General features: G+C 46.1%; 1 protein-coding gene across 1 annotated transcript in view; it reads right to left on the reverse strand.

Moving 5' to 3' along the window:
• PDE10A (phosphodiesterase 10A) overlaps positions 1-13,849 on the reverse strand; it is a 235,733-nt gene that overhangs the window by 142,257 nt on the left and 79,627 nt on the right. The gene's annotated exons all lie outside the window — the stretch shown is intronic.

Below are 13,849 nucleotides of genomic sequence, written 5' to 3' on the forward strand. Positions count from 1 at the left end.
TGTATATGGCTGGTTATTAAAAATGTGGGGGACCCAACGTCTATTGTTAAATTTAAAAAAAGAAACGACGTGGGGGTCCCCCACATTTTTATAACCAACCCGATACAACACAGCAGCAGCAGCCTAGCATTACAAGGGTGGGAAGGTCCACTGTTTTTGGCCCTTCCCAGCCTCATTATACCAGCCTACGGCCGCCCCAGTACCCAACCATCACAACAGATGGTCGGGTACTGGATCGTACCAAGCTCTTCCCGGCACCCCTGGTGGTGGTGGGTACCGGGGTAATAATGGGTGGTTAGTGCTAGCCTCTGCACCGGCTAACACTAAGTACCGCCTTTATAATGGACGCTGTCAATCAGCCAACTACCATTATCTAGGCACTAATAAAGTTTGAAAAAAAAAACACAAAGACAATTTTTTTTTATTGAAATAAGAAATCCAACAAAACCCTCGTTAACCATTTTATTAAAATTTTCAAAAACGTAGATCTACGCAGTAGTCCAATTAATCGAAGACGTAGTCCAATTGGTACATCAAAATCTGCAACAACATAAAAAAAAAGTTATCAATGTGAACAATACCGATACTTATACTCTCCTACACACACACACACACACACACACACACACACACACACACACACAACCACACACAAACATATACACAAACACATATAAACACACACCCATATATTACACAAACACACACAAACACATACACACAAACATATACACAAACACACACACACAAACACATGTACACAAACACCCATATATACACAAACACATACACACAAACACACACACACATATACACAAACACACCCATATATACACAAACACACCCATATATACACAGACACACAAATATACATATACAAAAATACAGAAACATATACACACAAACATATACACATATGCACAAACACACCCATATAAACACACACACACACACACACACACACACAAACACATGTACACAAACACACCCAAATACACAAACACACATGTATACAAAAACACACACAAACCTATACACACATGCACAAACACACCCATATATACACAAACATACATATACAAAAATACACACACATACACACAAACATATACACAAACACACACACACACATATATACACACACACACACATATATACACAAACACACACACACACACACATATATACACACACACACACATATATACACAAACACATGTATACAAACACACCCAAATATACACAAACACACCCATATATACACAAACACACCCATATACACACAAACATATACACACAAACATATGTACACAAACACACCCATATATACACAAACCCACACATATACAAAAAACATATACACACAAACATACACAAACACACCCATATACACACACACAAAAATATACACAAACATATACACATACACACAAATACAACCATATATACACTCGCACATAAACACACACACACAAACACATATACACAAACACACCCATATATACACAAACACAGACACACACACACACACGCACACAAACATATACACACTTACCTTTAGCGGAGCACAGACTTCTCCTTGCGACGAGTTCCTTCCACTGCATCTTCTGCGCATGCGCCGAGAAGTGCCGAGATGCGCGTTCACGAGCAAATGACATCCTCTGCTCAGGACGCAGAGGATGTCATTACGCATGCGCGGCCACCGCTAAAGGTAAATAGCGGTGGCCGGGAACCTAGGCAACGAGCAGGATACAAAGAGGGACCGACCGCAACTTCAATCAAGAATAGCAAGAAAACGACATCGCTGGACGACGGAAAGGTAATTAGAATTCTTCTTATTTTTACATGGGGGAGCTTTATAGCTCCATTTATCAACTTGGGACAACCCCTTTAAGCCTGTGAGTTCCTCCATACCACAACGGCCCTCTCAATTCCTTCTGCTAAGGCCAAACTCCACAGATCAATTCCAACCTCGGTCAAATGTACCCCATCACTACGCCAATAATTTCCAACCCCAGACTCCAGATCCGTGTCGCACACAAATGCCCCTGTTCTTGGCAACGAAACGTGACACCGCCCGGTTCACCTTAATGCGGGCCTTATTGACCCTCTCCACAGACCTTGCCAAGCGCCAAAACTTCCTCGGAACTATGTCCGACCAAACAATCACCAAGGACGGATAAGGCGCCCACAGACACAACAAATCATGCTTTATATCCCGCACTAGCTCACGGAAGGGGCGTACCCCTAGATCGTTCCCCCCAACATGCAACACCAAAACCTCCGGGACTCTATCCAGATGAGAATATGTTTGAAACTCGGCCAGTACCCGGCTCCATAACATACCTCGGAATCCCAGCCAATGTAAAACCGCATCTTGCCGCGGAATGCGAAGCTGGCGGCCATCCGGGCGCACGTCTGCCTGAAGTGCCCCCCAGTGCACAAAAGAATGTCCTAACAGCCAAACTAAACATGGGCGATGATCTGAAATGAAAGGACAACAAACGCAAAGAAAGGCCATCAGAAACAACGCACAACTCACAACAAATGAGGGCGAACGTAAGTTCGAAACCTATTAGACTCCCAGCGGCCAATGCGACGCACACCCTCGTCATCCAACCCCCAACGCCCAGCTTCTGTAGCCGCGCCAATCCTGAACGAGTGAGACGAGTACCACCCGTCCCCCACACCAACCACAGCCAAGCATTTTCTGAATACTGCATCAAATTGATACCTAGACAGAAACGCGCCATTCTCATGGCGGAGCAATGGCGACTCAGGCACATCACCCCGTGGCTTGAACGCAACCATGCAAGTGACCGGACACATCGTCGACCCAGGGAGAGCAAACAACACTATACGCTTACCACGTCCCAACTGATCAGTCTTGGACCGCCGCACCAACAACTCGAGTCTATCCCCGTAAAGACCCACGTCCGCCTGTCGCAAACCCCCAGCTCTCGCCTTACTAGGAGAGACCAACTCCCCAATTCGGAGTGCTCCAAAAAACGCGAGGGAAAAAGCCAACCGAAACAAATCTACCTCATAAGGTGAATTACAAACAGCCCCCAGCGATGCGCCCATCGAACCAAGGAGGGCAAAAGACACGGGTCGCCTCTGATCTGCTTCAGCCCTACCTCTACGCAAACCTTTCAAAGCTTGCCTTACTAGAAAATGCTTGGACACATCCTGGAAACCCCGTAATTTGAAACCGAACGCCAAACCAGCAACGAAACGATTCACCTTAGCCAGAGAAAACCCCGCCTCCCATGCATCACCCAACCAGTACAACAATGCTACCAACCTGCCTTGTTCCGTGCGGACGTTGCCCAACACTCTTACCCAATCCTCCCATTGCTGCCAACAAGCCGAATAAGCGTTCCAAGTCGCCCTAGCCAGCGACCGTTCAATCAACCTGTCCACGGGACCGAAACCAACTCCCAGAGATGCTCCGGGCAAGCCAAGCCGAACGCATCCGCTCCCGGTGCCAATTGACGAAAACGATCCCACTGCGAGCGAGAAAGAGCATCAGCAATACAGTTAGACACCCCTGGCACATGCACCGCCACTACCCACGCGTTTAGCGACAAGCACACTAATACTAGGTGACGCAACAACTGAACCACAGGTGGAGACGATGCTGATAAGTTGTTAATTGCTAACACCACCCCCATGTTATCGCAGTGGAAACAAACCTTTTTATCCCTGAGCCTGTCCCCCCAAATGGTCGCCGCAACCACGATGGGAAACAGCTCGAGCAGGGCCAGATTTCGCGTAAGCCCACTGACCACCCAGCTGTCCGGCCGCACACCATTGCCCCCCCGCATACGCGCCAAAACCACCGGACCCCGCCGTGTCAGTAAACTCCAACTCGCTCATTTCTTGCACCAGGGACATCCACAACGATTTACCATTATATTGCTCGAGGAACTCATCCCATACCTGCAGATCCGCCTTGTTTTCCAGCCCAAGCCTCACAAAATGATGGGATGCCCTGATACCCGCCGTCGCTGCCGCCAATCGCCTACTAAAAATTCTACCCATTGGCATAATCCTACAGGCAAAATTCAACTTCCTCAGCAGCGACTGGAGTTCGCGCAAAGTGATCTTCTTCATTCGGCAGGCCCGCCTCACTTCATGCCACAAGGGTAGTAATTTATCCTCAGGCAGCCGGCACTCCATAGCGACCGAATCAATTGCGATCCCTAAAAAACAGATGGTAGAGACTGGGCCCTCAGTTTTACCCGGCGCCAAAGGGATTCCAAAATCCGACGCAACCTTCTGCAAGAAATACAATAGGTTACCACAAACAGGGGAACCACTAGGGCCGACACACAAAAAGTCATCCAGATAATGTATCAATGAGTCCACCCCAGCTACACCCTTCGTCACCCATTCCACGAAGCTACGAAAAGCCTCAAAGTATGCGCACCAAAGAGAACACCCCATTGGAAGACACCTATCGACATAAAACCCCCCGTTCCAGAAGCAACCCAACAGCCATTGGCTCTCCGGATGTACCGGCAGCAAACGAAAAGCCGCCTCAAAGTCTGTCTTCGCCAACAACGCCCCGGGTCCCGCCCCACGCACCAACGCCACCGCTTTATCAAATGACGTGTAAACCACCGAGCATAAATCGTCATCTATCCCATCATTTACCGACGATCCCCTGGGAAAGGACAAATGGTGAATCAAACGGAATTTATGGGGCTCCCGCTTCGGAACAATTCCCAAGGGGGATACAACTAGATTTACAATAGGCGGCTCGACAAAAGGACCGGCCATGCGCCCCAACAAAACTTCTTTCAAAAGTTTTTCCGAAACAACCTCCGAGTGCAAATAAGCCGACTTAAGGTTACGCCGTGTAACCGGAACCTCATACGGAGGAGGGGGAATAACAAAACCAAATGAAAACCCCTCAAAAATTAACTTGGCTGCAACCCTATCCGGATATTCAATTAGATATGGCGCCATTCTTTCCACCCTCACCGGCGACCGCCCCTTGGCCAACGGAGGAGGACTGAGGACCTGACCGCTTCCCTTTGCGCATACATTTTGCAGCCCCATGAGAGGAACCGTTACACTCTGAACAGACATGTTTAAATTTACATGAGGCCCCGAACTTACACTGGCCATCATTGAACTGCCAGCAGAACCCAAGTTTTGAACCGGAACCCTGTCCGGACTGACCCGACTGACCTCCTTGGCCAACGTTCCCGGGAAAGGACTGCTTAACCGGGGCCGTAACCCGCAACCACAGCGCAATATCTTTTTGATCCCACCGAATCGCCGGCCTTACCTCTTTCCGCTGGCGAAATTGCTCATCATACCGCAACCACGCCTGCCCCCCGTACGCCCTATAGGCCTCCCCGATGGTATCGAAATAACAGAACAAAGCCGAGCAATTTTCCGGCGCCTTTTCCCCAATCACGCTCGCCAAAATAGCAAAAGCTTGCGACCAATTAACAAACGTCTGCGGGATAAGCCTATACCGCCGGCGTTCTTTTTTACTCTCATCCCACTTGCCTTTATCCAAGTTGAACTTTGCAAGCGGCAGAAGAGAAAATATTTCCACGTACTAGTCCTTCCAAATCCGATCCCTAACCTCCTGTTTCAGGTGAGCCCCTAACGGACCCTCAAAACAGACCTAAACCTCGCCCCGAGCACGATCATCCAGCCTAATTCTATCCCCATCCTTCTGTGCCTCAGTTTGAACCGACACTGCTACCGCTTCTTTCGACGCCCTTGAAACAATACCACCTGTGGGCCGCAGCAGTACATCACGAGGACCTTCCCATACCACCGCCGGAACTACAGGAGCCGCTGCCCTATCTAAGCGCCCGACTAACTCGCGCAAACAACCCACCAAATCCGATAAGCCATCGCGCCCGACAACGCCACTATCGACAGCCGCAACTTCCGTGCTCGCTGCCCCACCCTCAAAACCCGACATAAAAACTGCTGGATATGGTAACATAGGAGTTACATACTCACCAGGCTGCCCAGGCGCTGTATTCCCGCCAGCCGTAAAATCCTGACCGCGCTGCGCCTCATCCAGCTCTCCATCTTCTAGATCCTCTCACGCTGCCGACTGGTACTCCCACCGACATCTCCGACATGGGGACCCCGATATGCTGACAGAGGGGCCGGCCGACTGTAGGGACCCAAACCTCCGACCGGACCTGTTGCCTCAACGTCGTCCTTGATCTTGGCGTCCTCCCCGATGACCTCGAGGAAGCCTGCCCCCTGGCCGGCACATCACCATGCGGGGCGGCCGTGGACTGCACCTGGCATACAGCGGCTGAAAGCGGGGGTGTGATAGGGAGCCCGGCCTGCGACTCCGTTAACCGCCGAGCCCCGTCGCAGCTGGAGATTCCTGCCAGGACGCAGGCCCTGGGAGGAGGCGCCTGTCCCAGCAACCTGGCCTGCAGCATCCTTAGAAGGGCTCCCCCTGCGACGCCGGGCCAGCAGGGCCATGTCTGGGCTCAGAGGCTCTGGTGAACAGGACCGCCAGGAGCGGCGGGGTGACCGGACCTGAGCCACCGCTCCCGACGACGCCCTCTGCTTTATCGGAGCAGGGGCCGCAGGGATCGTCTCTCCCCCCGCTGCTATATTGCTAACGCCTGTGAGGAGGGCGGGGGAAGGGGGCGCCTCTGTGCCGGCTGCCGACACATAGCGCGACGGGCCTGCCTGAGGGATCCGGGCTAGCGCTGCAACTGTCTCTTCGAGCCAGCCCGGATCATGGAACACCGCTGCAGCCTGCAGCTGCTCGAACAATGCGGCCAGAGAAGACATCCTACTACGGGCAGTGAGAGGTAAGTGCACGGCTAAGCTCTCTCAGCTAAGCTAAGTTTTCTACCGGTTGTTCCTCCCGCTGCTTCCGGCTCAATGCCGAAAACAGCGGGAGGAACAGATACCTCCCTCATGTCCCCTCTACGTCTCCTCCTTTCCCTCACCAACCATCTCTTTTCCTATTGGCTCCCTCTGCCTCCTATGGCAGTCATGGAGGCTTTCCCTTAAGCCCTCCGCGCTGCCGTCCAGCCTCGTCTTTAGGCTTGGTTCCCACACGTCGGATATACTGCATAAAAAACAAAAAACACACAGCATATCTGACCTGGAAACCGCAGCACCTTCCATCTGAAAAATCTAACCACATTGTGGTGCAATTTTTCGGACGGAATTTTCGCTGCAGAAAGCAGCACTTGAAATAAATAAATAAATCATCAATACTTGGCTTTCTGTTGCGAGATTTGCATCCCCATTGAATTCAATAGGAAAAACCCGCGATGGAAAATCAACAAAAACGCGGCATAAATTGACATGCTGCGTAATGAAATTCCACACCACAGGTCAAATTATTAATGTTTATGCTGAGGTTTTTTTCCGCAGTGTGGGCATTAGATTTCCACTTTGATGCTACTGTAAATGCTGCGGAATTACCGCACAGGAAAAAAAAAAAAAGCTTCGTACTTACGCAGCTATGACGACGCGTCTCTCCACTATCCTGCAGCCCGGCCTCCTGAAATTACATTTCATCCCATCTGACAGCTGCAGGCAATCACAGGCTGCAGCAGTCACATGGGATGAAACGTTATCCCAGGAGGAAGATCTGGACGAAGAAACACATAATTCTGGGTAAGTATAAGGCCGGATTTACACGAGCGTGTGCGTTTTGCGAATCTCCTCCTACAGGGAGCTACAGTGGTGCCATCTACAAGGGGGTGTCATCTACAGGGGGTAGTTGCACCTACAGCAAAAAAATCTCCTCCTCCTTCGAACTATGGGGAGGGGAGAGTGTCAGAAAGCATGGCAGTCACTCGGATCACATGCAAGTGACGGTGGTGTAAAACGGCATGTTCCATGGTTTGATGGCCCAGGCCGTAAAAAAAGATAAATCGGCTGCGTGAATAGCCCCATTTGGGGTCTATTGTTTTTACTGCGGTCGTGTGACGGCCGTTTAATAAATGGTCGTCACACGGCCGGCTATCCCTGCCGTGTGAACAGGGCCTTAAAGAAATGGTTTAGCAGTCCTATGTAAAATCACATACAACATGAGGATTCCTCTTCAAATAACACGTAATACATTATGTGTACTTAAAGTCCTATGTAACAGTTTCTATAATAACATGGGGTCCTAGCATCCCAGAATATACACACACACACGCCATATATTGAGAGTTCGTAGAGAATACCTAAGTTTGCACTTACAATACATATAGACATCATAAATTATTTTATAAATATATTGTACAGGTCGTTAAGGTTGTGAGGATACCAAATATCTATATTATGTGGTGTTTTAAGACATCTTTAATACATTTTATTTATCGTAAAAAATTTAGATTTTGAGGCGGTTTTCTTGGGGTCCTTTAAAAGGGGCTACACCTCTGTCTATAGCAGCCTTGATCATACAAGGGATTAAACAGCAGAGATCAGAAGTTTGAGTTATTCAGCCGTTATCGGATTCCGGATTGTACAGGCACAGACCAGCACGAGGAGGAGCACAAGTGTATGCATGTATGTATGTATGTATGTATGTATGTATGTATGTATGTATATCTATCACACACATTATATATATATATATATATATACATACATACATACATACATACATACAGTGGAGGAAATAAGTATTTGATCCCTTGCTGATTTTGTAAGTTTGCCCACTGTCAAAGACATGAACAGTCTAGAATTTTTAGGCTAGGTTAATTTTACCAGTGAGAGATAGATTATATTAAAAAAAAATAAGAAAATCACATTGTCAAAATTATATATATTTATTTGCATTGTGCACAGAGAAATAAGTATTTGATCCCCTACCAACCATTAAGAGTTCAGCCTCCTCCAGACCAGTTACATGCTCCAAATCAACTTGGTGCCTGCATTAAAGACAGCTGTCTTACATGGTCACCTGTATAAAAGACTCCTGTCCACAGACTCAATTAATCAGTCTGACTCTAACCTCTACAACATGGGCAAGACCAAAGAGCTTTCTAAGGATGTCAGGGACAAGATCATAGACCTGCACAAGGCTGGAATGGGCTACAAAACCATAAGTAAGACGCTGGGTGAGAAGGAGACAACTGTTGGTGCAATAGTAAGAAAATGGAAGACATACAAAATGACTGTCAATCGACATCGATCTGGGGCTCCATGCAAAATCTCACCTCGTGGGGTATCCTTGATCCTGAGGAAGGTGAGAGCTCAGCCGAAAACTACACAGGGGGAACTTGTTAATGATCTCAAGGCAGCTGGGACCACAGTCACCAAGAAAACCATTGGTAACACATTACGCCGTAATGGATTAAAATCCTGCAGTGCCCGCAAGGTCCCCCTGCTCAAGAAGGCACATGTACAGGCCCGTCTGAAGTTTGCAAATGAACATCTGGATGATTCTGAGAGTGATTGGGAGAAGGTGCTGTGGTCAGATGAGACTAAAATTGAGCTCTTTGGCATTAACTCAACTCGCCGTGTTTGGAGGAAGAGAAATGCTGCCTATGACCCAAACAACACCGTACCCACTGTCAAGCATGGAGGTGGAAACATTATGTTTTGGGGGTGTTTCTCTGCTAAGGGCACAGGACTACTTCACCGCATCAATGGGAGAATGGACGGAGCCATGTACCGTCAAATCCTGAGTGACAACCTCCTTCCCTCCACCAGGACATTAAAAATGGCTCGTGGCTGGGTCTTCCAGCACGACAATGACCCGAAACATACAGCCAAGGCAACAAAGGAGTGGCTCAAAAAGAAGCACATTAAGGTCATGGAGTGGCCTAGCCAGTCTCCAGACCTTAAGCCCATCGAAAACTTATGGAGGGAGCTGAAGATCCGAGTTGCCAAGCGACAGCCTCGAAATCTTAATGATTTACAGATGATCTGCAAAGAGGAGTGGGCCAAAATTCCATCTAACATGTGTGCAAACCTCATCATCAACTACTAAAAATGTCTGACTGCTGTGTGTGCCAACAAGGGTTTTGCCACCAAGTATTAAGTCTTGTTTGCCAAAGGGATCAAATACTTATTTCTCTGTGCACAATGCAAATAAATATATATCATTTTGACAATGTGATTTTTTTTATATAATCTATCTCTCACTGGTAAAATTAACCTAGCCTAAAAATTCTAGACTGTTCATGTCTTTGACAGTGGGCAAACTTACAAAATCAGCAAGGGATCGAATACTTATTTCCTCCACTGTATATATATATATATATATATATATATATATATATATATATATATACACACATTTTTAAAACCTAGAAGATTTGAGATTAGGCTAGAATCCTTTTAGTATGAACATAAATCCTGCAACACAGAAATGCACTGCATTTGTACTACTTTTTTTAAATTCCACTGTAGTACAAAAAAAACAAGAAGAAAAGTACAAAAAAAAAACGTTACTTGAGCCAATTTCCATGTCATAATGCTAATCAGAGACTTAAAAATAAACACAGCTGGGACCTGATAGTGCAGTCAAAGTTGCATTACGCAAAGATTAACTCCTACCAGACGTCATACAGATAAGAAATGCAAACTAAGGACAACTTCTGCATAGTTCTATCCCTAGATAACTAACATTTTGGCTTACATACTTCTCAATATTACTGCATATTCTTTGGTTGTTTTATTATTCAGTAACTGGAAGTCAGATTAAAAAACAAACAAAAAAAACCACCACATTACAGATAGGAACACACTAGGCGGATACGCTGCTTAAAACTACACAGCGTATCAGTCCTGGAAGACGCAGGGAATTCCGTCCTAAAAACAGCAGCAACAATTCTGGTGCAGTTTTTCTGGCGGCATTTCCGCTTCGGAAATCCTGCAGTGATACGGAAAAAAAAGGATATACTTACCCCATGGCGAAGTGCCCCTCTCTGCTGAGCGTAGCCCGGCCTCCTTTGATGACGATGTAGTCCATGTGACCGCTGCAGCCATTGATTGGCTGCAGAAGTCACATGGGATCAAACATGGGGCTGCAGGAGTCCCAGGGGGCCGGACAGAATGGAGGATTGCGTCGCTAGGACTACGGTTGGGGCAAGTATAAACTTTCATTAATTTGCGATTTTTTGCAGCGAAATTGCAGCGGATGCTCCACTAAAGACGCAACACATAGCTCTCTGTTGCAGGTTTTACCTCACCATTAAATTTAATGAAGAGCAGCGATTTCGCAGAATAAATGTACATGCTGCAGCTTAAAAACCAGACTGCAGGTCAATTTATGAACATTTTAAATTGGCGGGTTTTTTACATAGCGTGTGAATGAGATTTGTTCAAATCTCACCCACACTGCTGCTGCTGTAATGCACTGTCGATTTTCCGCAATGAAATGACGTGAAAGTGTTTACGCCTAGTGTACCTCCACTTGTGAAACAGGCTCCTGCACGCTGGGCAGTCTGGTTGCCTTGGAAACTCCACGACACCTGTATAGTATCGTGCATGGATCCCAATAATTAGAATTGGACCCATGCACGATATGCTCTGGCCTCTAAGAGACCTGGATTTTCTTTAAAGTAATAATATTGTTATGGGCATTAGATCAAATAGGTGATTGACTAAAAAAAGACATAGCTCTATCCAGATCAGAAAAAATCTCTAGATCAAAGGGCTTGTCTACACAGAACGGAATTGCTTCAGAAAATTTCTGCAGCAATTCCGTTGAAAAAAGCAGGATATTCCGCTGAGGCAAAAACACCCCAATTCCAACGGTTTTTACAGCAGAAAATAGTTTGTAAAGTGCGGCGTTTTTCACAATGTTAGGAAAACGCAGTAATTCTGGCCACTTTCAGCAGCAGGAATTAACATGCTACAGTCCGAAAAATACGCACCGCAGTTAAATTTCTGCTCGTAATTTTTACGCAGCACGTGGTTGAGATTTGTTAAATCTCATCCACTATGCTGGAACAGTATTCTGCTGCATTTTCTCAGTCCGAAATTCTGTCCGGAAAAAACGTGGCAATTCCGCAGCGTGTGGACGAGCCCTGACATACTATGTTACAATGTTACTGTAATTGTGCACCTTCAATTTTACCGGAAAGCCACCTATAGGTGTCACGAGAGAAACTGGTTTTCGTCCTTCTGGAGGAGAGCTATTTGTTATTAAATTTTAAAGAAGCACATTGAACTTTTTTTTCTTACGATTCCGCAAGGAAAAAAAAAGAAAATTAAATTGTGCTCCATCACATGCCATATTATAGAGGTACTCTCCCCTAGAAGCACTGCCAACAGAGGCACCACATGTTGGCACATGCAGTACCGTGCATGAGGAATAACCATGTGCTTGAGCCATTAGTACAAATATCATTTTTGTGCAGTCAAGGTATTTCAAGCAATTTTAGCATCATTATCGGAAATCGCTACTAATCTATTTTCTGGCAAAAGAACGGATATGAATACAAAATAAAATTCCAAAACAAACTACCAGTAAAGGGATGAGTACAAGAAGAATTCCAAGTTACTAAAAACACCTCAGAGTGCTATTAAAGTGGTTGTCTCTTCAGATAACCCCTTTCACAAAAGAGCTGCTTCCGGCCCCCCCTCGTAAATAGCTTATTTTGCCAGGGGTAGCTGCGGTCTGCCAAGCGGGGAAATATAGTATTAAATGGCGGCCATTAAAACGAATGGGTGTTCATGTAGTACATGGAAGGCTCAAGTCCGGCAGAATGAGAGCTGCTCTTACAGATCTGCCTACAGTAGAGCGTAGTGAAAAACAGGGTCACTAGCGAGATACCTATGACACCACTGCATAGAAGAGCTGCCCAGGTGGGCACGACAACTCAGCTACAGTTTAGAAAAGGCATGTATAAGTGTCTGAATGCTAACCATGTGATCACTCTTCTCCTATCAGCTGGTAGGATCACTCAGTATACAACATACACTCTGAATGGCACCCCAGAAGTTGCGATGTTCGTTATATGCACTTTGCAACTATTTTTATTCTAAATGTATCCAAAACAAAAACGTAATCCACCCTGCAAATAGTCTTGATAGAAAATTCATCGTGCAACCAAAAAAATAATAATTTCTATTCCATCTGCTCTCACTTTTATGGTCTGTAAAATAAGCTAAATAGAGCTTTAAACAGAAGCATGAAGAAAAAGAAGACTTCGGTTTCATGAGTACAACAGAACCATGAAGTCAGTAAGGATAACACAGAGTCCCTAGGTCTCCGCAACCGTAGGTACTCTGTGTGCCATCACATTGTGGCTCCATGTAGCACCATATTAAGTAGGTATTTTCCTATAGAACCAATGCTCCTATAGCAGAATACCTCTAAGGCTGGGTTCACATGGTGTGTTTTTTTGTCTGATTCTATATGAGAAATAACCTCCATATGAAGTTAGAGGTGTACATAGGTACAAATGGTGCCATATTACAGCACTGTACAACAGCATAAATTGGAATTTGCTTCACTGTGATCGCGCACAGGATGTAGTTTTGCCTTTTGTCATTAAGTTATCATAATATATTGTAATATTAAGCTAGCATGGATGAATATCATAGGTCATTAGACCCACAAATGACTACTTCAGGTATAAAAATATCTTAAAAATACTCCACATACATATAAACGTTATAAGAATCTTATCCCTTGTTAACACGGACGGGCAGATTATAAAAATAGTAAGTAGTGGTGCCCAACCTGTGGCCCATACTGCTATTCAGTGCAGCCAACAGATATCAGGGCACAGATATGCTTGTCTGTTTCCGAATGCTTCAGAAAGACACAGCTGTTAAAATACAGCCGAATCCTCCTGATGCAGGCAAAAAACATTTCGTACTTACGTAGCCATGGCGACACATCCCTCTGCCGTACTGCAGGCCGGCCTCCTGAGCGGAC

Source organism: Rhinoderma darwinii, chromosome 4, assembly GCF_050947455.1.
Source record: "Rhinoderma darwinii isolate aRhiDar2 chromosome 4, aRhiDar2.hap1, whole genome shotgun sequence".
NCBI lineage: Eukaryota > Metazoa > Chordata > Amphibia > Anura > Rhinodermatidae > Rhinoderma > Rhinoderma darwinii.